We start from the raw sequence: 25,202 nt of genomic DNA, 5'->3' as shown, positions 1-25,202 counted from the left end.
AATTGTTTTCTCTTACTTTTATTTTCTTAACTTGTTGTCTTTGCTAGAAAACATAGATGTTAGCTAATGTGTCCAGCAGCAAATGTCTGCATATTTTAAGTATTCCCAAACTTCACTAATTGAGTAGCTTGAAAATAGTGCTTCATCTCTAGTTAAATATTAATTTTTTTAACCTTTAACATTGGATTATCAGGAGAATATCAACCTCATATTTAAAGTAAATACTCCTGATTCATTAGAGGACTCCAGTCAGGTATTAAAGTAACTGCTTGCTCTAGACCAGTAGTCAGTAAACTATGGTCCATGGGCCAGATTCAGCCTTTCACGCAATTTTTTTTCACAACCCAGAAGAATATTTTGTGACACATGAAAATTACATGAAATTCAAATTTCAGTGTCCATAAATAAAGTTTTATTGGAACAGACACACCCATTTATTTATGCATTGTCTCTGGGTGCTTTTGTGCTATAACACCAGAATCGAGTAGTTGTGACAGAGACCATACGGCCCTGAAAGCCTAAAATAGTTACTATTTGATCATTTACAGAAAATGTTTGCTGACTCCTGCTCTAGACTTTTGTGCCTCCCTTTGTCCATATTTTGTGATCCTTTAAAACAGCACTAGAACACACACAACACGGGACATCATGCAATGTGAAAGTAAAATTCATTAATTCATTTTACCTTTTTAGGGAAGAGATGATTACAGTTTATCTTGATGAGCATTTTACTTAGAGACATAATGCTACAACACAGACACAGCATAAGATCTTTTATCTATGCATCTTTAAAGTGATCATAGATTTCCAGGGGCCAGAATTATCTGAAGTGTTATCTCTGTTCCCTGTATGTGAGTAACATGTCCTTTAGCACAGAGGTCGTCATCAGCTCTCTTCAATTTATCTGTTTCCAGCATTTAAAAAACACAGTACCAGGTAGTTCAATGAGCTCTTTCATTGTTATTTCATTTAATCCTCTCAACAACCCAAATAACTTTTTCTTATCAATTTTAGTGATGAGGAAATGGGCCCCAAAAGGTGATGTTATTTGTTTAAGATTGCATAGCTAATCAGAGGTCACTCCAGGATCTACACCTTAATTCACCTAATATCAAAGCTTTGCCCAGAGTATTTTGTCTTATTGCCAAAGGAAGAATGTCATTAATATGGGCCAGAAATCTTTCCCCAACTCATTTTTTCTACCCCTAACTCTTCCTCCACCCATCCAAATAGAGAACAATATCTATGCATTCATCCATCTTTCCATCCATCCATCCATCCATCCATCCATCTTCTCATTCACCATTAATTCAAACATCAAATGTTTATTGAGCACCTAGTCCATGCCAGTCATCATACTAACTGCACGAGGCATTAGGCATACAGTTGTGAACAGAAGAGACATGGTCCCTGTCCTCATAGAGGTTACAGTCCTTTCTTACCTACAGAACCACATGGAGGATGAGTTTTATTTGCCCACAGATCTCTAGGGCCCAGGCATCCCCATCACATGTGGAGTTTGATGTGTGAGTAGTTCACCACCTGCCCTTTCAGAAGTCACTTGAATTGGACTTCTTGGATATTTTGCTTTTACAAATAGTCTGAATAGTGGAATGAAGATGTTATAATTTAATTTTTAATTAGAGGATGAAAAATATACCAGACATCAGTTTTTAAAAAACTAAGAGTAACACCTTACATAAATATTTCCCTCAGAGCTACCAGACACGTGCCAAATTCTACTACCCACCACATATATATTTGCTTATCCATTTTTCTTGAGCCTATCCCAAAATGTGTTCACCTGTTACTTGTTTTGAGAGAACAGAAACTCGCAGGGGGTAATTAAAAGACTTGACCTCTAGGCTGAACAGACATACACACTGGTTGTGGGAGCCTCAGATTCTTTTCAAAGAACTTTGCTGGTAAAACTTGGAAATGCTGTGTGGCTGCTGGGAGAAGTTTTGTTTTGGTAGTAGTTACTGGTTAGGCTCTGTAAATTTTCCTTTCAGACGTTTGGCTGGTTCTCAAAAACTGCCTTTAAGAATTGTATTTTGTAAGTTAAGAGCAGAAGCTATTATTAGCTGTGTGTTTGTGGTTGAAACATGAGGTCAGATTTGGCAGGGAACACTTAAGGGTGTGTGAAGGGGAACCTCAACCCAGCATCCTGCTGCCACTTGGTACCTTGGGGAGTAGCTTATTCCTGGGCACAGAAAGAATGACTTTGCCTTCCAATTTGTGGGAGTATGTGCTTTAATAATGAAATGCTGCCTTTGGGAGTTAGGAGTGACTTGTAGCAATTTTTTCCCAGAATTCAATGTCCTAAAGAGGATATATATATATATATATATATATATATATATATATATATATATATACACACACATACACACACACACACACACACACACATATATATATATATATATATATATTCATAAATGCCTTATTAGTTCAGTGACCATGTTGGTCTTATTCATTATTGTACCCCCAGCTCCAAGTTCAGTGCTTGGCATAAATAATAAATATTTGTTGAATGAATGAATTAAAAATGACAATAAAGAGAAGGTTTAGAAAGACTAAGGACATATGCTAACTGGAAGAACAGAAGTTTGTAGTCAGAGAACATTTGTAGGTTAAGCGCTCCCAAAAGATGACAAATACCCAAGGTGAGGTGACCTTGGAGTAAATACAGAGTTTTCTGGACCAGAGGAAATTGAGGAACTATGAGGTTATGGGCTGCACCGATGCTGAAATCATTAAAGGTAATGGCAGAGAAGAGGGAGGTGGAGATAGAGGAAAGTAGGCAAGTTCCCTCCTTTCCTAGCTCTCTTGGGCTGAATCAACTAATTTTGTATAGATATGTAAAAATATAAGACCTGCAAGACCTGCTCTCCAACTTGTACACACACACTGTAGTGTCTGAAACATCTGAAATGATCACATGACAATAATAATAGTTAAACACTCATTGTAGGCAAATGACCAAAATTAGCCATGGTTGGGAGCTATGGAATGATTAGTACACATAATTATTTTCTGCTGATAGCAAAACAGAAGATATTTATACACATCTGAAGTATTTAAACAGGGAAAAAACAGTTCTAGTTTTACCAAACTATCTTTATATCCATTTTGTTAAAAAGCCTCCATATTAGGGAAGAGGAGTTCATCTGTTCATTGCCTGCTTGCTTTGATGTAGCATATTTTTGTTCACATTTTCAGGGGAGTTTTGGAGGAAATGGTTATCATTATTCCAGTTCACAGTGGTACCTAAACTTGCGTATGGTTAGAATTTCTTTATGCTCTCATAATCAGCTTGCTGCAGAGTAATAGCCTTGCTGCTGTTTGCACAGATGCGGAATATACAAAGAATATCGCTATTTTAAAAGGAAGCTTTTGTAAAAAGAGACTCATAAGGCTTTCAATAAGAAATCCTTTAAATCCTCAATAGTAGACAATAATGCAATTCCATTTTTACAGATTTACTTATATCTTTACTAAATCAGAAGATGATGTTAGGGGACAGTTGCTTTTCCATTGTAACAGTAGTATAACTTTCACTCTAGATTTCAAATAATTGTCTGTGAAATAATTTTGTGATTTCTATTTCAGAAGCTTAGCCAAGACAGCAAAATCATAATATTTTCCCCTATGTCAAACATTTTAGGTGACAGTCGGATCCATCTAGTACATTTTGTTTTCCTCTAAGATCTCAAATATTACACGAGCCAGTCCTTTTCAAAAGTTGTGGCTTAATAAACAATTGGATAGCGAAGTGATTTATTGCAGAGAAAATGGCTCAACTTTGTTTCATTTTTTTCCTCAAATTTACAGTGACATTCAGTACACTTTTATATCACGTTGTTAATGAAAGTTTACCTATGGGTCTAAAAATAGAAACAAAAGACAGTGAGTTGACTGGAAAAGTAATCTTTAGAATTTGAATTTTGTGGAAATAGTAGCTTTGTTCTAAATGGTTGGAGTGACAGTGGTGATCTGACATTTTGTCCTAGGTTTTGTTTTTTTAATGCTTACCAGAGTAAGAAGGTGTCTTTTAATTCTTGTTTGCTAAGAGTTTTTAAAATAATGGACGAGTGATGAATTTTATGGATTTTTTCCTGAATACAGTGAGATGCAGATATTTAATATATCTGCATCTCATTGTATTAATATATCATCTTTAATATATTAATATGGTATATTATATTTTTAGCTTTTCAAAAATTTTGAACCATCCTTGCATTATGGATATACATGCCAGATTTTTTAAATTCTGCTATATTTTCTTTCAGACTTTGGCATCTATGTTCATTGTCAGGTAGGTCTACAATTTTGATTTTTCATACAGTCCCTATCAAATTGGTATAAAAAATATTCTAGCTTCATTCAGAGAATTGGGTAATTTTTCCGATTTTCTGAAGTTGTTTGAACAAACTACAAAACCATCTGGGCCTGATTGTCATTTTCAAGGGCACACTTCTAATTGCCAAGTAAATTTTTTTAACAGTTGTTTATTTGTTCTGATTCTTGTTTCTTCTTGAGCAATTTTCATAATTTATACATTTCTTTAAAATTATCCATTTTACCCACATTTTAAAATTTCTTTCATGATGTTTATATTATTCTTTCATGATTTAAAAGCTTTACTGTATTTAACTATTGTTTGTATTATTAATTTTATTATATTATTAATTATTAACATTTGTATTATTAATATTGTATATATGTGTATTTTCTCTTGGTATATCTTACTTAAGATTTTCCATTTTATTTGTTTGTTTTTTAGTAAAAAACGAACTTTTGGTTTTACATATCTTTAATTATATCTTGTTTTCTATTTCATCAATTTCTACTTTTCTCTTATAGTCTATTTTTTCCTGTAATTTTCTTTTATTTATTCTTGAAAGTGTATTGAGAATATATCATGGGTCAGACACCATTGATATATCTGGCATACAATTAGTACAAAACTTTAGGAGTTATTGGAAATTGTGTAGTTTCAGGTTTAATGACTCCTCTGCAATTTTGTCAACAAATGTCAAAGGTAGCATAGAACATGTTTCTGTGGCTTATAAATATTAAGATTTTATCTGGACTTTTGATAAATTCTGTGTTTTGGTTCCATTGTCTATATTGAATAACTACTTTGAAAAACTTGGCAGAGAGCCATGGAGAAAATGTCAAATATTTTCTTGGAACAGTTAAAACTTTAATTCATAATATATTACAAGGCTAAGGTTTTACACTTGTGGCTGCTATATAATTTTTGGTAAATAATAGAGCAAAAAGATACCTTAATAATCTTTTAGATTAACAACTCCTTTGGTCAAGGGACAAGGATGTTGATGTCCCTCAATCCCTTATTTTGTAGATTAAGAAGCTGAAGTGCTCTTGGTTTTGTGATAGAGCAGTGTCCAGGATACAGCAGTTCTCCCCATTCCCAATTTTTTAATGGTTCTATTTCCTTTACCTTCTCCTCCCAACCCTGATGTTTGGTAACTATGTTTTTGAAGAGTGTTTTTGTTTCTCTGGTACGTTGTGTCTATATATAATTGATTTATTCTGGTCATTTAAAATTTCTATAAGCATGTTATTGCCAAAAACTTTTTTGGTCTCTGTACTTGAGAATAGAATTTTCTCCTTTAGTGAAATTAAAAGCAGTATATTAAAGTAGAGAGTGTGAGATGAAATATTAAGATTACTGAACTCAAGGGCATTTGGCATTTTTGAAAGTGGTACGGCTTAACCACCACAGCATTGTTACTTGTTTTTCATTGACAAGAAACACAAATGCTTTGTTTCCTTTGCCCCATGCCTTTCCTCTGAATTCACATTTCTTCTTGCTGGAAGAAATCCTTTATTAATTCTTATTAGTGACTGCCTGTGAGTGTTAAACACTCCAAAAGTTTTATGTTTTATAATATAGTTATTTTGGCTTCAATGTGGCATGGTAGTTTATCTGGGAATAAAATTCTATATTAATAATTATCTTTCCTCATCACTTTAAAGGTGTTGTTCCAGGGTCTTCTACTAACTTTTGTTGTTGATAAGAAATCTGCTCTGAGTCTGATAGTCACTTATTTTTAGGTTAAGCTACCATTTGTCTCTACTGGCTTTTGAAAGTCATATTTTTCAGTTTTACTAAAATATGTCCAGGTGTGGGATTTATTTGTATATATGCTGCTGAATACTCACAGAGCACTTTCAGCTGAGGATTTTCATTTTTCTTTGATAATGGAAAGAAAACTTTTGTATATTTATGTACAAATGCTGCTCTTTATTTGATCCAGCCTTCTTTTTGGAATCTCTAATAAAAGGTTCTAAATCTCTAATAAGCCTCGGAAGTTGGAGACTCTCAAACCATCTGCCCTGATTCTTAAATGGTCTTTCACAAGTTTTAATTTTTTTTCTCCTTCTTCTGGCTTCTGGGCAAATTACTTGCTACCAAAATATAATTTACTAATTTACTTTTCAGCTATTTCAGGTCTAAAGATTATCCCATCCTTTGAATTTTTAATTTTAAAAACTATATATTTTTCAAATTTTTAGTTGATTTCTTTTTATATTTACCTGTTCTTCCTCCCTTCTGCCTGATTATATGTCATAATTTCTTCCATTTTTGCAGATGTGATTTCATCTATTATTTTCCTGAACATTTAAAACTTACTTCTTTTAAAGTATTTGTCAAACTATTTTATAAAATTAATTTCATCCGAGTGAATTCATATTCTGAATATTTATATTATTGGCTGTCTTTTTCAGTGTTATATTTCTTCACATGTTTCATAATTTTGGTTCATAGGCTAATTTGGAGTGGAATTTTTTGTTTGTGTTTTTCTGACTCTCTCTTGCTCATTTGTTCTTGTACTTTCATTCTCTTTACTCTGTCTCTCTCTGTTTTTTATGGGCATCTCTTTGTGTCTGGCATTTTTCAGTTGACTTCTACCTGGTCCCCCAGAACAGAACCACATTTAGTATGATGGTTTGAAACTCCTGTCCCGTAATGAAATTAGAAATAATGCAGAGCCAGTCTCCAAGCCAGTAGCAGCTTGGTTCAGATCTTGGTCTAGGCAGACTGTGTTGATGCCATCTGCTTCCACTGGTCTTCAGCTTGATATAACCAAGGATTTCTCAATAGGAAAACTTTTGACATTTTGGTCCAGATGCTTCTTTGTTGTGAGGGACTGTCTTGTGCATTGTAGGATGTTTACCAGCATCCTTGGCCTCTACCCACTAGATACTCATTAGAAGCACTTCTTTCTCTCTAGTTAGGACAACCAGAAATGTTTCCAGACATTGACAGATGTTCTTTGGGGAACAAAGTAATATCCTCCTCCTTGATAACCAGTGGTATAACCTGTAAATCCTGGAATCAATTGGCAATAATTGATTTAAGTTCCTTTAAAAATCAGAGTGTTCCAAATCCTGTCCAGCTTTACACCTAGAGCCCAGGTTCAGTGCTTAAGGGCCCAGCATCCAGTAGGCTGTGACTTCACACTCACTGCTACTGGTTCCTGAGGATGTACATCTTAGTTTGTATTTTGCTGTTGTCTTTTGGTGTTTTTCTTTTATATTTCACTTATCATAACTACATATATGGAACAGAGGGGACACATTACAGCATAAACTTAAAACTCTTTCTTATCCAGAAGTCATAGAAGAAGGTTTTACAAAAAATGTTTGAGATTTTTTTCATTGAGTTTGAGGTTTTTTTCTTGCTAGTTTAATTCCTTTAGATGCTTTTTTTAAATTGCCTTCCTGCCTCAGCAATGATTTTTTTTTGTCCTTTTTTTTTTTTTTTTGGCGTTTACAACAAAAGCCACTATAAACCTGCTTTATTTTTAGCCAAATCCTATATTTGGAGTATTGCTCAGTCTAACTGAAACCTCTAGACATTTTTTTAATGACTTGTACGACATCCCTCTATGACTTTATGTGTTATCTCTTTGGGACCGAGCATAGGCATTGCATGTTGCAAATCAAGAAAATGAGGAGATTGTCCTACAAAGTAAGGAGTAGAGTAAAGGAAAGTGCTGCCTGTAGTTATAATGCAGAAGGACATTGAAGACTGTGAGGGAGAAGAGGGCAGCAGGAGATTTAGACCTTGCTGGAAAATCTTCAGGAATGAAGCAAAATGTAGCCAAGTTGGAACCTACTCAGGCGCTGTCCCTCTATGTTAAAGTTAGTTAAGTCAATTCCAGCACCTATTTATAGTTAAGCCTTGGTTTTGATGTTGGACAGGGATAGGAGGGGGGGGGACTTCTAGGAGGAAGTGGGGAGGCAAAGCTGCTGAAGCTGATATGCTGATCTGTTGTTTGGACCCTACCCTTCATCGCACACAGATTTCTAGCCAAACATAATGAAAATTATTTTTACTAGAGGGCAGTAATCCATGTCAACATTTTCACTACAAGCCAAGTGAAGACATCAAATCCGTAAAGACTGAATAAACTATAGGACAAATCATGCTGCTCTTTTTCATTGAGTCACCAGACATACATTGTCATGGATACAACCTAAGGTTTAAATGTCTTTATAAATTATGCTTTTATATGTTAACAAAATGAAGTTAATAAGACAATCTTGCATTGCTGTTAAAGCATAGATTGTTTTTGAGCTGTAAAGAGCCTTAGAGACACATAACTGATCCAACATTTCGATATTGTAGAGGAGAAAACCAAGATTTGAGAGCCCAAGGAACTTTCTTAAAGCTGCATAGTATCTTGGTTCCGGAACAGGGACTAGATCCTTTGTATTCCCCCTAATCCAGAGCTCTTGCTACTTCTGCCCAAAAGAGAAGCAATTTTCATTTTGGTCACTAGCCATAAATACTTTTCTGGTTGACTTATGTTCTCTGCTTTTAAAGTTGGAAATAGATTAAAGTTTATAGTTCTCATAAATTAGCTTCAGTTACTAAGGAGATTAGTGTATTATTAATCCCTCCTATTTAAAAAAATTCTTTACTAAAGCCCACCTTCCTTGAAAAGTGATATTATCCAAAGGATTAACCCTCCAGCTATACACTCAAACACAGAGGATTGTGAATAGGGATGGTCTGCATTTTGAAAATCTTTGTTTGCCTGGTAATCACATGAGTTTATTATAGAGAAGTAGAGGGGCTTACAATGACAATGCTTGTACTTCCACTTAGGTGTGTAGATGAAATGTCTTCTTCTTTGTATATGTAATGGCAGTTCACTCATAGCAATTTGCTTTTATGTTGGAATTTCAATAACATGGGTTGTGTAATGGCCATCTATTTATTTATCCATGGGACATACTATTGTGTATGAAGAAAGTATGTTATATAGGACAATCATTTTATATTTCTTTGCTTCCTCTTCTTTTTCTCTTTAGTGATTTCTACTGGTGGCACCATGTATGCTGTGCATATCAATTAACCATGCATGGGCCCACTACAGTACACAGTAATTCATTGGGTAAAGTGTTTTAGAGAATACATGATATTATAAATGTGGAGATGGTATAAACCCCCAGAATATTTCAGCTATCAGTGAGTGTGCTTAGTCATAATTGTGTAGATTTCTACTTATAAAGATGGAGTCATATGCTTTGGTAGAATCTCCAATTTTGAAGGAAAGCTGATGTGCAACATAATCCATTTATGTGTGTGCGTAATGCTGTATTAGTTTCCTATGGTGCTATAACAAATTACCACAGACTTAGTGGCTTAAGACCGTTATTATCTTACAGTTCTGGAGGTCAGATATCTGAAATGGGGATCAATGGGCTAAAACTAAGGTGTCGGCAGCTCTGTGGCCAAAGCCTTTATAGCTCCCTACCCATTTAAGAGCCACGTTGTCCACTCAAAGGAATGTATTATTATGGCTAACACGTTAGACCAGACCAGAGTTTCTCAACCTCAGCACTACTGACATTCTGGCCCAGGTATTTCATTCTTGGTTATGGAGGGCTGTCCTCTAAATAGTAGGATGTTTAGCAGCATTCCTGGTCTCTCCTGCTAGATGCCAGTAGTACCTCTACCCCAGTTGTGACAACCAGAAAATGTCTCCAGCTATTGCCAGAAGTCCCCTCGGGGGCAAAACTTCCCTGTCCCTCCTTAAGAACCACTGAACTAGGTAGGCATCAAAGGCTTGGGTTTGAATTCCGTTCTCCATACATTACTCTGCAACCTTGAGGGCACCTCTTGAACCTGTTAAAATATTTTCATCCTTTTTAAAATGAGTAAAAAGTTATTTAGGCTGCCTGAGCCTCAAAAGAGACAGTATAGATAAAACAAGTCTGTAAACTATAGATACTCTGCAAGAAGAAGTCAGCATTGTTTATATTTTATTTATATTTAGCACTTGAACTTAAGTATAGCTATTTCAGTACTGATACACTGTCTCATCATATTTGACTTATTTTAAAAATGTTCTATTTATGACACTTGGCTTATAGCTTGAAAAGGATGTCTTAGGTATTTTTTTTTCTTGGCTATTGGTGCTTGTAGGAATGCAAAAATAAGTGGAACTGGGTCTTTTTAGTGGAGGACCATCTCTGAAATAACTAGAAGTTGCTTTGTGGCCTTCTTAGTACTTGCAGGGTGCAACCTACCCAAAGAACTTGCAAAGATGTTCTGTAAATTACTTTGACCAGTCTGGCAGTTATTCAACATCTGTTCCTGCTAGGAACAGTGCTAGGTCCTGGGAGTAGAAAGGAGAATGAGTCAAGGTTATATCCCTCAGAGTACTTACAAGAGGAGTAGAAGAAAAGGCATTGACACTATTGAAGAGTACTCAGAAGTGCTTAGAAAAGAGTCAGGGGAATATAAAGAGAAGGTTGAGTTTGCAAAACAAACAGTGAGTTGCAGGAAGGTCTGAGAAGGGTGCAGAATGAAAAAAAATGCATGGACCAGATCAACATTCACAGAAAGGGAGCATAGTATGGAGGAAAGAAATAGAATAGGAGAGGGTGGGAGCATAGTCTCCCTGGGAAAGGTGGGTCCCCTTCTGGAAAGGGCAGTTCTCAGGAGGAGTCAACAGGGAGTTTTTAGCAGTCAGTGCACACAGAGCTGAGAATGGGTTGACCAGGGCGAAGGAGCCTGGAAGTGGTACCACAGCATCTGCTATAGGCTCCGATGTCTCTCAGCCATTTTTTCTAAGGAGGCTTTAAAATAATAAAAAAAATTTTTTTATTGAAGTATAATTGATTTACAGTATCATATAATTTCAGGTGTATAGCATAGTGATTCAGTAGGGCCTTTTTTAGACATTTTTCCCTAATTGACCCCCCCAAGAAATTTCAGTAGTACAGATATGCTGTTTATTTATTTATGTAGTATATGTATATCTTCACTTTATACATAACAAAGAGTAAGTTTTCTTCTCCCTCCAAAATCAATTTTTACCCCCTTGGTGACGATGTTGCCCCACTGAGAATGCATGCACTAAACCCATCACTTATGAACTGTGTTCTTCTTCTTGGTTCCCCTGATTCATAAAGGCCTTAGCAACAATGTTGTGTTTCAGGGGCTGCCCTGAAAACAATCCCTTTATCAGCCCTTGAGGGAAAAGAATGGAACTGGAGAGTCTGAGAAGTACAGGCACTGTGATTCTGCTTGTATGCCTTGTGTCTGCCCAACAGGTCCTTGAGGTAGGGGTTGGAGTGGAGTTGGCTATGTGGGCCATGTAGAAGGTTCTGTCTGCCGAATTTGACATATAGGGAAGTGGGTGCTGCCAGCAAAGTTTCCTGCGCTCAAATGGACCATGTGTGCCTGTGGTACATGAGCCATGGGTGAGGGGCCATGCCGCCCTTGCGACCAAAAACCCTTCTGGTTTCTTGCCAAGTACTCCTGGCCTCATCTGGGGTATTAGAAACAGTTCCAACTAAAAATAAAAAGTACCATCTTATTTTCTCTTCTGCTATTTTTCTTCATGCCTGGAGCTCTCTCCGAAACCTGGGAGTGGGGGATGGAGGTGGATGGCAGGCAGGATTTAGCCCAGAGCTATCATACACCAGCAACCATAGATTCTTCCTAAAAGTGTTATTCTGTTTCCTCTTTTCCAAAGAATGGCACCCTGGCCACAAACTATAGTGCCAGAAGTATTGATATGATGGGACTGATGCTCAAAAGCCTTTTAGTTTAATTATAGATAGTGAAATGCCAATTAAGAAGTGTAAGGAACCCTCAAATTTATCCTTTATTATCCACTATAAGAAGCTCTGTTAGGGCTTCTAATAACTTTATGTGTTAGTTAGGATTTTGGTTGCTTTTAACCTAAGCTGACTGAACTAGCTAAAGGACATTTCGTAAAAGTATATAGGGGTACCTTTGGATCCCAAGAGCAGGGATATAGCCAGGTCTCAGGAAAAGGGTGGAACCTAAAATTAGAATTATACATGTATTATTCTGGATACTCTCACCTCTGACATCTGCTTCATTCATTTTTCTCTGTTCACCATCCTTCTCAGATTATTGGTAGTGATGGTGGCCAAAAGGTAGCCTACTGTCAGAGGTTATGTCAGATGGGCCCAGCTGCCCCACAGAACCTGATAATAGCCCTTTAGCCTTGCAGTTCCTATTCCCAGATGCAGGAATATGATTGGCCTTGCTTAGGTGGAGTGAATGCTCCAATTTGGTCAGCTGTAACCAAACAAATATGGCTGCAGGAGGCCAACTCCTGAAGTGGGAGTGAGGTGCATAGGCAAGCAGTTGGTAAGTCCCAGAGAAAATAACAGATTGTCGGCTCCCGAAGGTGTCTGCTTATAGGGAGTGATCACTGATATTTTCACCTGGGATAAACCATTCAATTTCAGGAAATTATGGGCATTTTGAATAATGGAAACTTTAGTATTTACACAATGTTCTTTCCTTGTTTTAAGCCTACAGCTGGTAGGCTTAGTTGGTTGGTACGTAACCAAGGAATAATAACTTGATTTGAGTTTCAGTTTTGGTTGCAGACTTCATTCTTAATTCTTAAACCAGAATTCTTATACATACCTCCTGTGGATCCAAAGGGGAATGAGTGAGAATGCAGAAGGATTAGAAGCAGAGTTGAGTGGTGGTTACCAGGAGCTGGGGGTGGGGGAAATGGGGAGATGTTGGTCTAAGTGTACAAATTTCTACTTATAAGATTAATAACTTCTGGGAATCAAATATCCATTGACTGCTAAATGGATAAATAAAATGTGATACATCCGTGAAATGGAATATTATAGGGCAATAAAAACCAATGAAGTACTGATGGATGCTATGACATGGATGAACCTTGAAAACATGATGCTAAGTGAGGGAAGCCAGACACAAAAGATGACGTATTGTGTGATTGCATTTCTATGAAATGTCCAGAATAGGCAAATCCGTAGAGATGGAAAGTAGATTAGTGATTGCCAGGGGCTGGGGAGAGGTGCATGGGAGAATGGGTGTAACCGCTAATGGGTATGGGGGTTCTTTCTGGGTTGATGAAATGTTCTTAAATTGAGTGTGGTGATGGTGGCATGACTCTGTGACTATACTAAAAACCACTGAATTGTATACTTTAAATGGGTGAATTATATCATATGTGAGTTATACCTCAATAAAGCTGTTAAAAAATTAAAAGCATATTTCTGTGGGTGTCTATCTATATGTTTCTGTGTGCATATATTTACATGTATTTGAGACCTTTCTGATATTGGCAAAAGCAGCAAGAATCATTATAGTGAGCCTTTATTCCATATGACTGCTGGAGGAATTCAGAATGTGTGTAAGAATCCTGGGCTCTGCCATTGGTTGTGTGAATTTGGATGGGTCATTTCACCTTTCTTAGTCTCAGTTCCTCATCTGAAAAATGGGTATAAGAAATCATCTTTGCATGGGTTTTGTAAGAATTAAATGAAATAATATGTGAAAGTCAACCGATCCATTAGGTACAGCAGGCACAGTGCCTGGGGCCTGCAGTACTTCAGGGGCCCACAGAATGTTTTAATTTCTTTTGCTCAAAAGAAAAAAAATGTACTTTTAGGTCCAGGAAAATGTCTTTTTAAAAAATTATTAATTAATTAATTAATTTATTTTTGGCTGTGCTGGGTCTTCGTTGCTGCATGTGAGCTTTCCCTAGTTGCAGTGAGCGGGGGCTACTCTTCCTTGCGATGCACGGGCTTCTCATTGTGGTGGCTTCTCTTGTTGTGGAGCACGGCCTCTAGGCACGTGGGCTTCAGTAGTTGTGGCACGAGGGCTCGGTAGTTGTGATGCGCGGGCTTAGTTACTCTGCGGCATGTGGGATTGTCCCGGACCAGAGCTGGAACCCGTGTCCCCTGCCTTGGCAGGCGGATTCTTAACCACTGCGCCACGAGAGAAGCCCGAAAATGTCTTAATGTATAATATTAGTATACTCATTTTATACCAGTGTGGTCATAAAATATGTGTTATATATTTTTTTTGTGGAGGAAGGGGCCCGTGCAAGGCATTGTGTGCACTTGAATGTGGCAACTCAGAGACACAGGCCGGGTCTATATTATTGCTCTGAAAACTCAACAAAACCTTCCTCTAAAACGGCACCAACAATTTATCAACAGTGTAGGCAGCCTATGCAGAGCAGCTCACCTGCACACACCTAGAGGTGAGGAGGAGCTCTGGATTGGCCAGACAAGGTTAGTGGCAGGTTTTTCAGTTTGGTAATGCCCATCCTCCTATTGTAGGGCATCTTTGCCACTGTCGCTCCCATTTCCTGAGTCCCTGTTATGAACCAAGCACTTTACATTCCTGTCGCCGATCCTCACGATGTCCTGGAAAGATAACTTGCGTTATCCTGAGTACAGTAGGTGCAGTCGTGCCCTTCCCCATGTCCTCTGTAGCCATCTGGTGTTACCCGCAGTTTGTAGCTTGTGCAGTTTGCATGCTGATAGGTTCTCACTGCAAGGGCCTGCCACTATCATCTTTGTTGTCTCCTCCTCTCTTTTTCCTCCTCCTTGAAATCTGCTGGGGGGCTTCCTTTAGCATCCCTCGAGCTTGTTTTGTTGCATGTGGATGCAACCTGGACGTGCCAAGGGGGAACTGACACTCCACAGGGCATCCCTCAATCAGTGGTGTATAGAAGTAAGTAGAAAAATGCTACAGTCTTCCCCTTTGTAGGAGGTGATTCTCAGATGTGTTCCTTGTGGGTTTTCAGAGTGTCTCCGACAAGATTGAGCCCCATCAGTCTGTAACAGGGACCCACTTGTTGATGCACCTTTCATTGGCTTTTCTGCCTTTTCTACCTTACTCTCCCCACTTCCTCCCTAGGGCTTCTTGAGGTCACCTCCCATATATACTATCTGCATCCCCATTTTTCTCCAGAGTCTTCTTTTGGTGGAACTCAAATTAAGATAACAAGTTTGTAAATGCAAAAACTAAGGTTTGGGAGAAATTGGGGAAGTTGCCCTAGGCCCATTGGCTATAAATAGTGAAGATAGGTTTGCAGCCCAGGTCTACCTGGTCACAGGGCATTCTGTCTTCCAGCCATTACCATGACTACTATTAAAGACCAGGAGTTTCTTTCTTAATTATTATGGAATCTGCCATTCATGATGCCGCATAGATATCCAGCTGTGACCTAGATGAGCAAAAACCACATAGATGAAAGCACGGGAAATCATGATGTCTCACAGACAGACTTGTCTAGCTCTGAAGACTGGGTCCCTTCTCCTAGGACCCCATGCTTCTCCTGGGTGTTTATGATGGTGATCATGATGGTGATAATGTTGATGATGGTGGCGGCAGCTTTGATGGTCATGGTCTACTAACGCATCAGTGTCCAGTGTACCATAGCCATGTTCTCATATTTAATACATTTCACAATTCAATTTTATAGAAAAGAAAAATAACTTCTCTTTATATTCTGAACACTGAAATGTACCAGAAGCATCACTTTCTCATTTATATTATTGTTCTGTTACTTACATTTATTTATATTGCAGGAAGAGTATCATTTCAGTCATTCTGCTCACACAGTCCTGCCTCTTTTGCTTGATAGTCCATTACTTTCTCTAGAGTTTTAGCTGTGAAATATCACCTCATAAAACTGAAATTTATTTATGAAATGGTAGTAAATGGGAGATTAATGAAAACCAGGCTTATCTATCTTTTTCCAGTGAGGAGGACAAAATATCTCTAAATAATAGTCTGTTTTATACACAAAATATGATTTCATACAGCTTGCAGATTTAATTATTGAATTAGTGTTTTTGAAGTCAATACCCTAAGAAGAACCAAAATGTGATTATTTTCCCTTATTTTTCATTGTAGCCAGTAGTGTCGGTTGTGCTGTTAAGCTTTTGTACTGGTTCACTCAAAACTTAGTTGAAAGAAGCCAGAAGATTAGAAGTTATTTATTAGCCCAGCTTCGGGGCTACGATTAAACATAAATTTAAGGTAGACTATAAGGTCATTGTGACAAGTATACTTTCATACCTCATTTAACAGTAACCAAGCAGCCAGCAATAAGAACTAGATTACATTCCTTCACAGCTATTTTTAAAATATATATTTACAAAGGAAAATGGAGATTTTAGAACCCTGAACATAACCTCCAATTGTCAGTTACTTTGCCTTTAATTCTAATTTTGTTAGCTTCATGAATTTTTCCTCTGGGCAACTCAGACATCACCTGACCTGTCTCTGAACACTAAATACCGGTGGGAATATCCTGCTTGCTTTTATTTAAACAGAGTGTGGAACCATCTATTGTGCTGTAATCACCACCAGTGATCCTCCTTTTATATCCACTCATTTCCAGATCTGACTTTTTCAGGGAACTCTGGTCAGAAAATGCTGCCTGTAAGTGACCTCTGTAAATTGTGCATATTCACTGTCTGCCGTCTCTTTAGACTTCTGTTGATATTATCACTTAAGGTGCTGGAAACTATGATAATAGAAATAAGGTTTTTTAGAAAGCAGCACTGAATGCAGGAAGAGGTAAGGATTGTACGTTGTCAAAATGCAAAGGGGCAAAAAAACCCCCCAAAAAACCATAGTCTGCCAGGAACACATTTATACAGATTATAATATCAGCTGTCTGTAAGTGACAGCTACAAGTGTTTAAAGATCATAATGAAGATGCCTCCAATGTTCTAAATGTAATACACAAAAATTATAGGAATTATGAATATACTTCATGAATTAGCAACGCTAAGAACAAAATCCCACTTAATCAAATTAATACTTACTGAGGGAGGAGTATTTGAGCATCTTATTATGGGAAATAGAAGAACAAAGGAAATAAGAAGCAGATTGGAGAGAATGAAGCATTGAATGAGGTGATTTCACAATTTGGCGTTTTTAATCACTGTATTTTGAGCAACATTTAGGTTTTGCTAAGTGTCTTTCTAACATATTTAAGCTATTAAATTACTACTGATAGACAGGTTTCATTCGAAAGTGAAAGTGACACCTAAATTAAAGAACGACTGAACTTACTTGGGCTCAGATGGAGATTTTAAGATTTTAAAAAGTAAAACCGAGGCTCAGAGGTCTAAAAGCAATTTGAGAAATTGGTGGTATCTTTCACACTGAAAAGGTGCTCCCACTGTACTTCCGCCTAGTGTTCCTGGGCTGCCTACGGGAGATCCTGGTAATTGTTTTCATTTTCACTTTAGCTGATGATGTGACCCCATTGGGATCCATCCACTCATCCTGTCGGATTTCATTCACTGATCCTGTGCTCTCCAAGGTCTGCAAATCACCTTGGATCTACATGGACAACCCTTGCCCTCAAAGAGCTCCTAAAGCACGCACACAGTACGAATAAGTGGAAGCTGCAGCCCCTTCTTGGGGTTCTCAGAAGTCAATAACACAGCAAGGAGCTTCATGGAATGCAAAGCAACTCTTTGCAAACCATCACAAGGACATCCACTAAGTGTTGCACCTCCATTCTTGCACACTTTGATTAGTTCCCTGACTTCGTTCATATATCCACTTCCTGTCCAGTCCAGCTGCGTGTCACATTCAAATAAACACAAGCGCAGCAACCTCCAAAAGTGGAAAAGCAACTTAAATCTTTGTTGCATTCAAAGAATTAAGTTTCACTTTAAAGAATTTGTTATTCTTTAAAGAATTAAAGTGAAAAGAAATTCCATGGCACACAGAAGATCTTCAGTGACCTAAGCATCCCTAAATCCCGTTCATCACAGCCTAATTTCTGTCTCTCCTCACTTTCGTCTTTTCACTCCCTTCTCTTCCTTTTCCTCTTCCTACTCAGCCTACGCAGGATCTTGTCTCTCACAGCACGGCCACCCTCACACCCCCAACTCCTTTCTGATTCTGTTCTTTTCTCCCTGGGCTGGGGTTGCTCTTGGGTGTCATGTAGATCATTCTGTCTTCTCTGGACTTCATTCATGTCACCTTTCCTTCCATTATCTAGATCAACACAAACAAAGGCCAGACCTTGTACTCTCCAAGCACGCTCTTGGTTTCCATGGCAGAGTGGGGAAAAATGGACAGCTCCCTACCTCTGGGTCAACATCTGTCATTTTGACTTGACACTCGGACGTGGAGTCTTTCGTGGTAATTTAAGGGCTCTAACCACAGAACTCAAACTCAATCCCAGGGCCCAAATGGAGACTATTCCCCCCCATTCTCCTCGTCCCTTCTCCTCTCCCTCGTGTACAATCACTAACTCTTCTCTCCTCCCCCCAGTTACTTAGCATAGATTCCTAAGCAGACTGATGGACACCAGTTGTAGTGGATACTATGGTGCTCTGTCCAGGCTCTGTCCTCTTCAGGGACAACTCACTCAACCCAAGCTGCTGGGAATGGTGCCTGCTGAAGGCTGACAGCTGTGCCCTTCACTGGAATTGTCCTCTGCCCCATAGAACTGACTCTCCCAAGGTTACACTCCCTCTGAGAGGGCAGTCCACAGCCACTGACTGGCTGATCTGGGGATACAAAAGCCTGGCCCCCTTGCCTCTGAAGGGCCACCCCAGCTCAAGCTCCTTGTCTGGTTACCTGCATTGTGGGTCCACCCCTCCCTCTGTCTGATCCTTCCCTCCTCACTTCCTCGTAGGTTCATCTCTCTGGAGGATTCTCTGATAAACCTTCTGCATGCAGCTCCCTGGCTCAGAGTCTTTTTCTAGGGAACATAATCCTAAGGCTACCACAAATGCTGCTATTTGTTGAAGATGGAGACCTGGGGGGCGGGAGGCTCCAAATAAGCTAGGTTTGAGCCTAGTCACACAATAAATAACAGCTGTATCTTGCATGGATTGTGTAGATTTCATGTGAACACTGGAAATTTCTAGATGTCTGTAGAACATAGCCTTCTAACTCACACATGAAACTTGGAGCTGCTTTGTGATTTAGCAGAAGTTTCCCACTGTTGGTGAACTCAGTGAATAGGTCATTCATTTCTGCCTTCTCCACGATTATTCCTCATCAGAATGTGTTTTGAATGCTTGAGTGTTTTTGTTCTTTTGGGTCATAGTGATGGGCTCTTTGTACAATGTGATAGCTTGTGTTCTCAATTCTCCATTTCCCTGATGCAGTGTGATCTTGCAGTGTACTAGAGTAGGTAGAGTATATTTCACACCCTATTGTTGTTGAGCCATATGACTTGCTTTAGCCAATGGAAGGTTAGCAGATGTGATGCAAGTACAACTCTTATGTATGATTGCATGGTTAAGCTTGGCCTCTGGTCTTTTAACATTGCGGTGATTAGAATATGCCCCAGGTAGCCATTACCCTGGGCTTCATAGAACAGATCTAGATCTGACCTGAAGCCTAGAGCCAAACCCAGCTGACTCTAGCCTATAACAGAGCCACCTAAGATATGTGAGCAAGAAAATGCTTATTTTTGTGAGCTACGGAGTTTTGGGGTTGTTTGTTATGTAATATTATTGCAGCTACAGCTGACTAATAAATATCATTATTTTTTGACCCATGGTTTCACATTCTTTGGCTTAATTCATCTTAACCAAGGTTACCATCTTTCTCCTGTTTCATCCTTTTCCTCTTCTGAACTTTATGTTTTTCCTTGGTTCATACTCTGAGTGCCTCTGAGCCCCCAAATCCCTGTTTTTCCCTGTTGTACTTCCATGTATTTTGATGGTGCTTCATGTGGCATAAAAAAGGGATAAAGGAGAATGTCATTTGGGTTGGCGCAGGCTGAGAAAGCTTTATGCAGGAAGTGATACCTGAGTAAGTCAGGGAAGATGAAGAATGTTTCAGGTCCTGTGATTCATTAAGAAACATTGAATCAGCCCCTACTATGTGCTAGGCACTGAGGAATACAGTGATAAACAAAGCAGTCAGGATCCCTGTTACCATGGAGTTTACAGCTTAGTCTCGGAGGCAGCCATTAGTCACAAAGTGACACAGAAAGATACTGGCATGAGTGAAAGGTGGAGAAGTTAGTGGTAAATGCTTGGGGATTCACAATCTGAAGCCTGACCAGGATGGGTCACCAGGACCTGAGTGTTATTGGTCAGGAAGTAGCCTGGTTAAGCTATGTGCCTGAGCAGGGGTTGTAGACAGGAGTCATTCACTTGAAGGGCCAAGACGCTATCTTAGACTTTGAATTAAAATGTTAGTGTTAGTCTCAAAAGGTTGATAATGCAGAGGTTTCTGGAGCTTGAGCTTCGTGTCCATGGCAGCTGTTGGTGTGAGAGCTACTTCAGCATCCTTGCTCACCCCCAGAGCTCTATAGGCCTGTCAACTCCACGTAGGGGCTGAAGAGTACCCCGGGATTTAAGGGTCCTTACTTGATAGCAGGGTCCTCCATTGTCCATTTGTGTGGAGGGGGTGGTGGGTGGGGCTTTCAGGTGTCGAGTGGTAGCTGCAAACCCCTGTGCTTCTCACTCCTGCTGTCATTCTGTGCAGTTTAGGAAATGATTACACTAATACCACTTGGTTAGAGTTCTTTTAACATAAAAGAACTTTGGTTGACAGCTGGAGTAGTTGATCCAAAGTTAAAAGGTGAAAAAACATTCAAGGAAAACATTTTTTCTTGATTTTCATCTCATACTGGGGAATAGGGAGATATTACACAACAAAGGAAATGAACACTGTACTCTTAAGCAAGTCTCCTCCACCTATGAGTATTAGTCAAAAGAGGACAATATTCACATCAAATGTTCATTGGCATAGATCCTCTTAATCTGAATTGCATTTGCTATTTCCCAGGACAAAAAACAATTTTTTTTAAATCAATGGCTTAAATTGCTTGAGAACTGATTTTGGAATTTCACAACTTCTGCTCAGGACTTAAAGGCCACTTGAGAGCCACTACCAATGGGATGGGCTAGACAACCTCAGTGCTACTTTCCAGGATAGGAGCCCATCTCATTAACATCACTATAGGGATTGGATAAGGCTGGTCACTGCTGAATATATAGCTGCAACTCAGTGATTTAGGTTATTATTTTTAATGGCTTCATCCATTACAAATTGTGAATATTTTTCATTTCCATTTTGATTTATCATATTCTTTCAACTTGTTAAATCAGAGGAATATGATAAAGCATAAACTGTTTGTCCCCCCTCCCCCACAAATTCATGTGTTGAAATCCTAACCCCCAAGGTGGTCATATTGGGAGGTGTAGCCTTTGGGAGGTGATTAGGTCATGAGGTCAGATGAATAGGATTAGTGCCCTTATAAAAGAGACCGCAGAAAGATCCCTGGTTATAGCAAAAAGACAGCCATCTATGAATCAGGAAGCAGGCCTTCACAAGACACCAGATCTGCTGGCCCTTTGACTTTGGGCTTCTTAGTCTCCAGAACTGTGAGAAGATGTTTGTTCTTTATAAGCCACCCAATTTATGGTAGTTTTGTTATAGCAGCCTGAATGGAGTAAGACAGTATGTATACAGACAAGAAAGTATACCTTTAAGATGATTTTATTCTTTATGCATAAACCTAAGTTCTCTACTCACAATTCTGTTTTCTTCTTTAAGTATAAATCACATTATTTTTCTTGGTAAACTATATTCAGATGTGTAATCCTCTTTCCCCACTCTGTGAATAAGGCAAAAAAAAAGTCCTGTTAATAAATCAAACAACATCTAATATTAGAGTTGCAGAAACCACTGGCCCTTTGATTTTTCAAGTCTGATGTATTTGAAGTATCCCCCCAACACACACACATATACACAAACAAGGTGTATAAACATCGCAACCCGCCCCCCATGTATTTGTAAGCCAAAGCAGTAATTGGCTGAGGATAAGACACATTCCAGAGCATTCTTTGTACCTTGTTTTATATGAGATACAAAAAGACTTTCATATCGAAGTTTGGCCAATTAAAAAAACAGGACTGGAATGTTCACATCTATAGATCCTCTTCCTCTGAATAGCATTTGCTATTTCCCAGTATAAAAATTATACTCTTAGGGGATTAAGTTACCTGAGAACTGATTTAGGAATTTCACAGTTTCTGCTCAGGGTTTAAATACTGCTTGAGAGCCACTACCAGTGGCATGGACTGGACAAATTTGGTGTTAAGTTCCGGGGCAGGAACTCCACTCCATATTTCTGATCCAAGACCATATTCTTGGTCATTTCTTGAGCACATAGCCCTAATCAAGTCTACAATGAACGTGCATAATGGCAATCTCTATGACCCGGGAAGAATTATAAAGTCAGGTGGGCCAGTTCAGTGGCTCTCAGTCATTGGGAATCTTTATACACATTGCTCTTTGTTCTTACATGCATCCTGATTTTCTGGTCAAAGTATGAGTCCATAAATACTCAGGTGAATTGAGCTAACCCTAATCAGTGGGAATTTTTGCAACTCGATGTTATAAGTCAGATATTTTTTAATTTACTTTTTATTTTATATTGGAGTGTAGTTGATTTACAATGTTGTGTTAGTTTCAGGTATACAGCAGAGTGATTCAGATATACATATACATATATCCATTCTTTTTCAGATTCTTTTCCCATGTAGGTTATTACAGAACATTGAGTAGAGTTCCCTGTGCTATAGAGTAGGTCCCTGTTGTTTATCTATTTTATATATAGTAGTGTGTATATGTTAATGCCAAACTCCTAATTTATCCCTCTCCCCCACCTTTCCCCTTTGGTAACCATGTTTATTTTTTGAAGTCTGTGAGTCTGTTTCTGTTGCACAAATAAGTTCATTTGTATCAGTTTTTAGATTCCACATATAAGTGATATCATATGATTTTTGTCTTTCTCTGTCTGACTTACTTCACTTAGCATGATTATGTCTAGGTCCATCCATGTTGCCGCAAATGGCATTATTTCATTCTTTTTTATGGCTGAGTAATATTCCATTGTACATATGTACCACATCTTTATCCATTCCTCTGCCGATGGACATTTAGGTTGCTTCCATGTCTTGGCTATTATGAATAGTGCTGCAGTGAACATTGGGGTGCATTTATCTTTTTTAAACAGTTTTTGTTTTTTCTGGATATACAGCCAGGAGTGGGATTGGTGGATCATATGGTAGTTCTATTTTTAGTTTTTTGAGCAACCTCCATACTGTTCTTTGTAGTGGTTGTACCAATTTATGTTCCCACCAACAGTGAAGGAGGGTTCCCTTTCCTCCACACCCTCTCCAGCATTTATTGTTTGTGTACTTTTTGATGATGGCCATTCTGACTGGTGTGAGGTGATACCTCATTGTAGTTTCGATTTGCATTTCTCTAATAATTAGTGATGTTGAGTAGCTTTTCATGTGCCTCTTGGCCATCTGTATGTTTTCTTTGGAGAAATGTCTACTTAGATCTAGAGGACTTGGATTTGAATCTTGGTGCAAATGCTTGCACATCACTGCTCTGATTCTCAGTCTCCTCCAGTGTTAAATGGGGACAATGATAATTCACCACATAGAAGTTTAGTAAAGCTGAAAGAAGATGGTGAGTGTCGGGATTGAACGTGGAGCTGACAGATAAGCAAACCAAAAGATTGTAGACAGTAGGTGATGCCACATAAGCATCCCTTCCCTAGATTTGGGTGATACCCATTATGTGAGTTGTGATGTAAAGCAGATTCGCACTTTCCTCTGTGGGAGCCTGAAGGGACAGATATTTCCTCTCCCACCCCCAGGTAGGCATAGCAAAGGTATGTTACCTAGACTCAACTAATCAGATTCTTCTGCCTGAGCTGTTCCCCTTAGTGAATGATGCAGAGACAAAGAGGCCTGGAGATGAGTGGCAGGCTGGAGGGGCACTGGGTCCCATGGCAGTGGCATTGCACAGGCACTGTGGCATTGTCAGGGATCCAGGATAGACACTTTTGGTACGTAGCCTCCCTTCATTCCTGTGCATTTTTCAAGCTTGACTCCCCAGAAAACACTGATATTCTTCCAATATATTGCAACATATTCCTTTTTTTAAAAGTTAGAGTCAGATTTCTGTTGCTTGCAACCAAGAATCCTGGCAGATACCGAGACATACATTTTGTTTGATAAACTTTAAAGCACCGTACTAATGTGAGGTATTGCTTTTCTTATTGCGATATGTCATTATCTAAGGAACAAGTTAGAAATATTTGTGAAGGATCCAAGATTAGACTTTTTTAGAGTATCAATTACATTTTAATGTTATAGCAAAATATCTAGTAATAGGGAATACTTAACGATGTACACATTCATGATATAAATAGCTCCAGTTCTTTTTAAATATTTAATAACTTTTTGAACTCACTACCTTTACATCTTTGCTCAGCAGCCTCCCCCAACCACAACCAACCCAATACACAAGCATGACTATGACCAGCAAAACCACACGGTTATTGTAGATTCTTTTCAGTATTGATCATCTTCATATTTTTTTCTACTCCACTGGACATATGTACTTGGTTTCTTTCAAATGCTTTCATTCTGTGGTTGTTCCTCAGATATTGGAATTGTTCAGAGTTCTTCTGTTCTCAATGTTGACACTCTCCCTGGACATCTTATCAGCCACCGTGGTTTCTGCCAACATCTATGGTTGGTGAAAACTGCACTGTACTGAAAGCTCTGAAAGGGAAGGGACTTCTTCCGTCATATTCGCCTCTACATATCTTTAGAGACTAACACAGTACCTAGCACAAAGTAGATATCTTAAAAAATCTTTGTGGAATTAATTTTGTTTCATATATTCTGATGATATCAAGTCTCTACCTTCAGCACGGATTGCTTCTGAGTTCCTGACCAGTAACATTCACAGTGTATCTCTACTTGGATTCTTCAGAGGTCTCAAACTCAACATGTTAAAAAAAAATTAAATTATGATGCTTACTCCAGAGCATAAATGATCTGTCCTTCTGTGTCTCTGG

Source organism: Mesoplodon mirus (assembly GCF_964341445.2).
Source record: "Mesoplodon mirus genome assembly, chromosome: X".
Lineage (NCBI taxonomy): Eukaryota > Metazoa > Chordata > Mammalia > Artiodactyla > Ziphiidae > Mesoplodon > Mesoplodon mirus.
The sequence above is the reverse complement of the archived record's forward strand: the minus strand, read 5'-3'. Positions refer to the sequence as shown.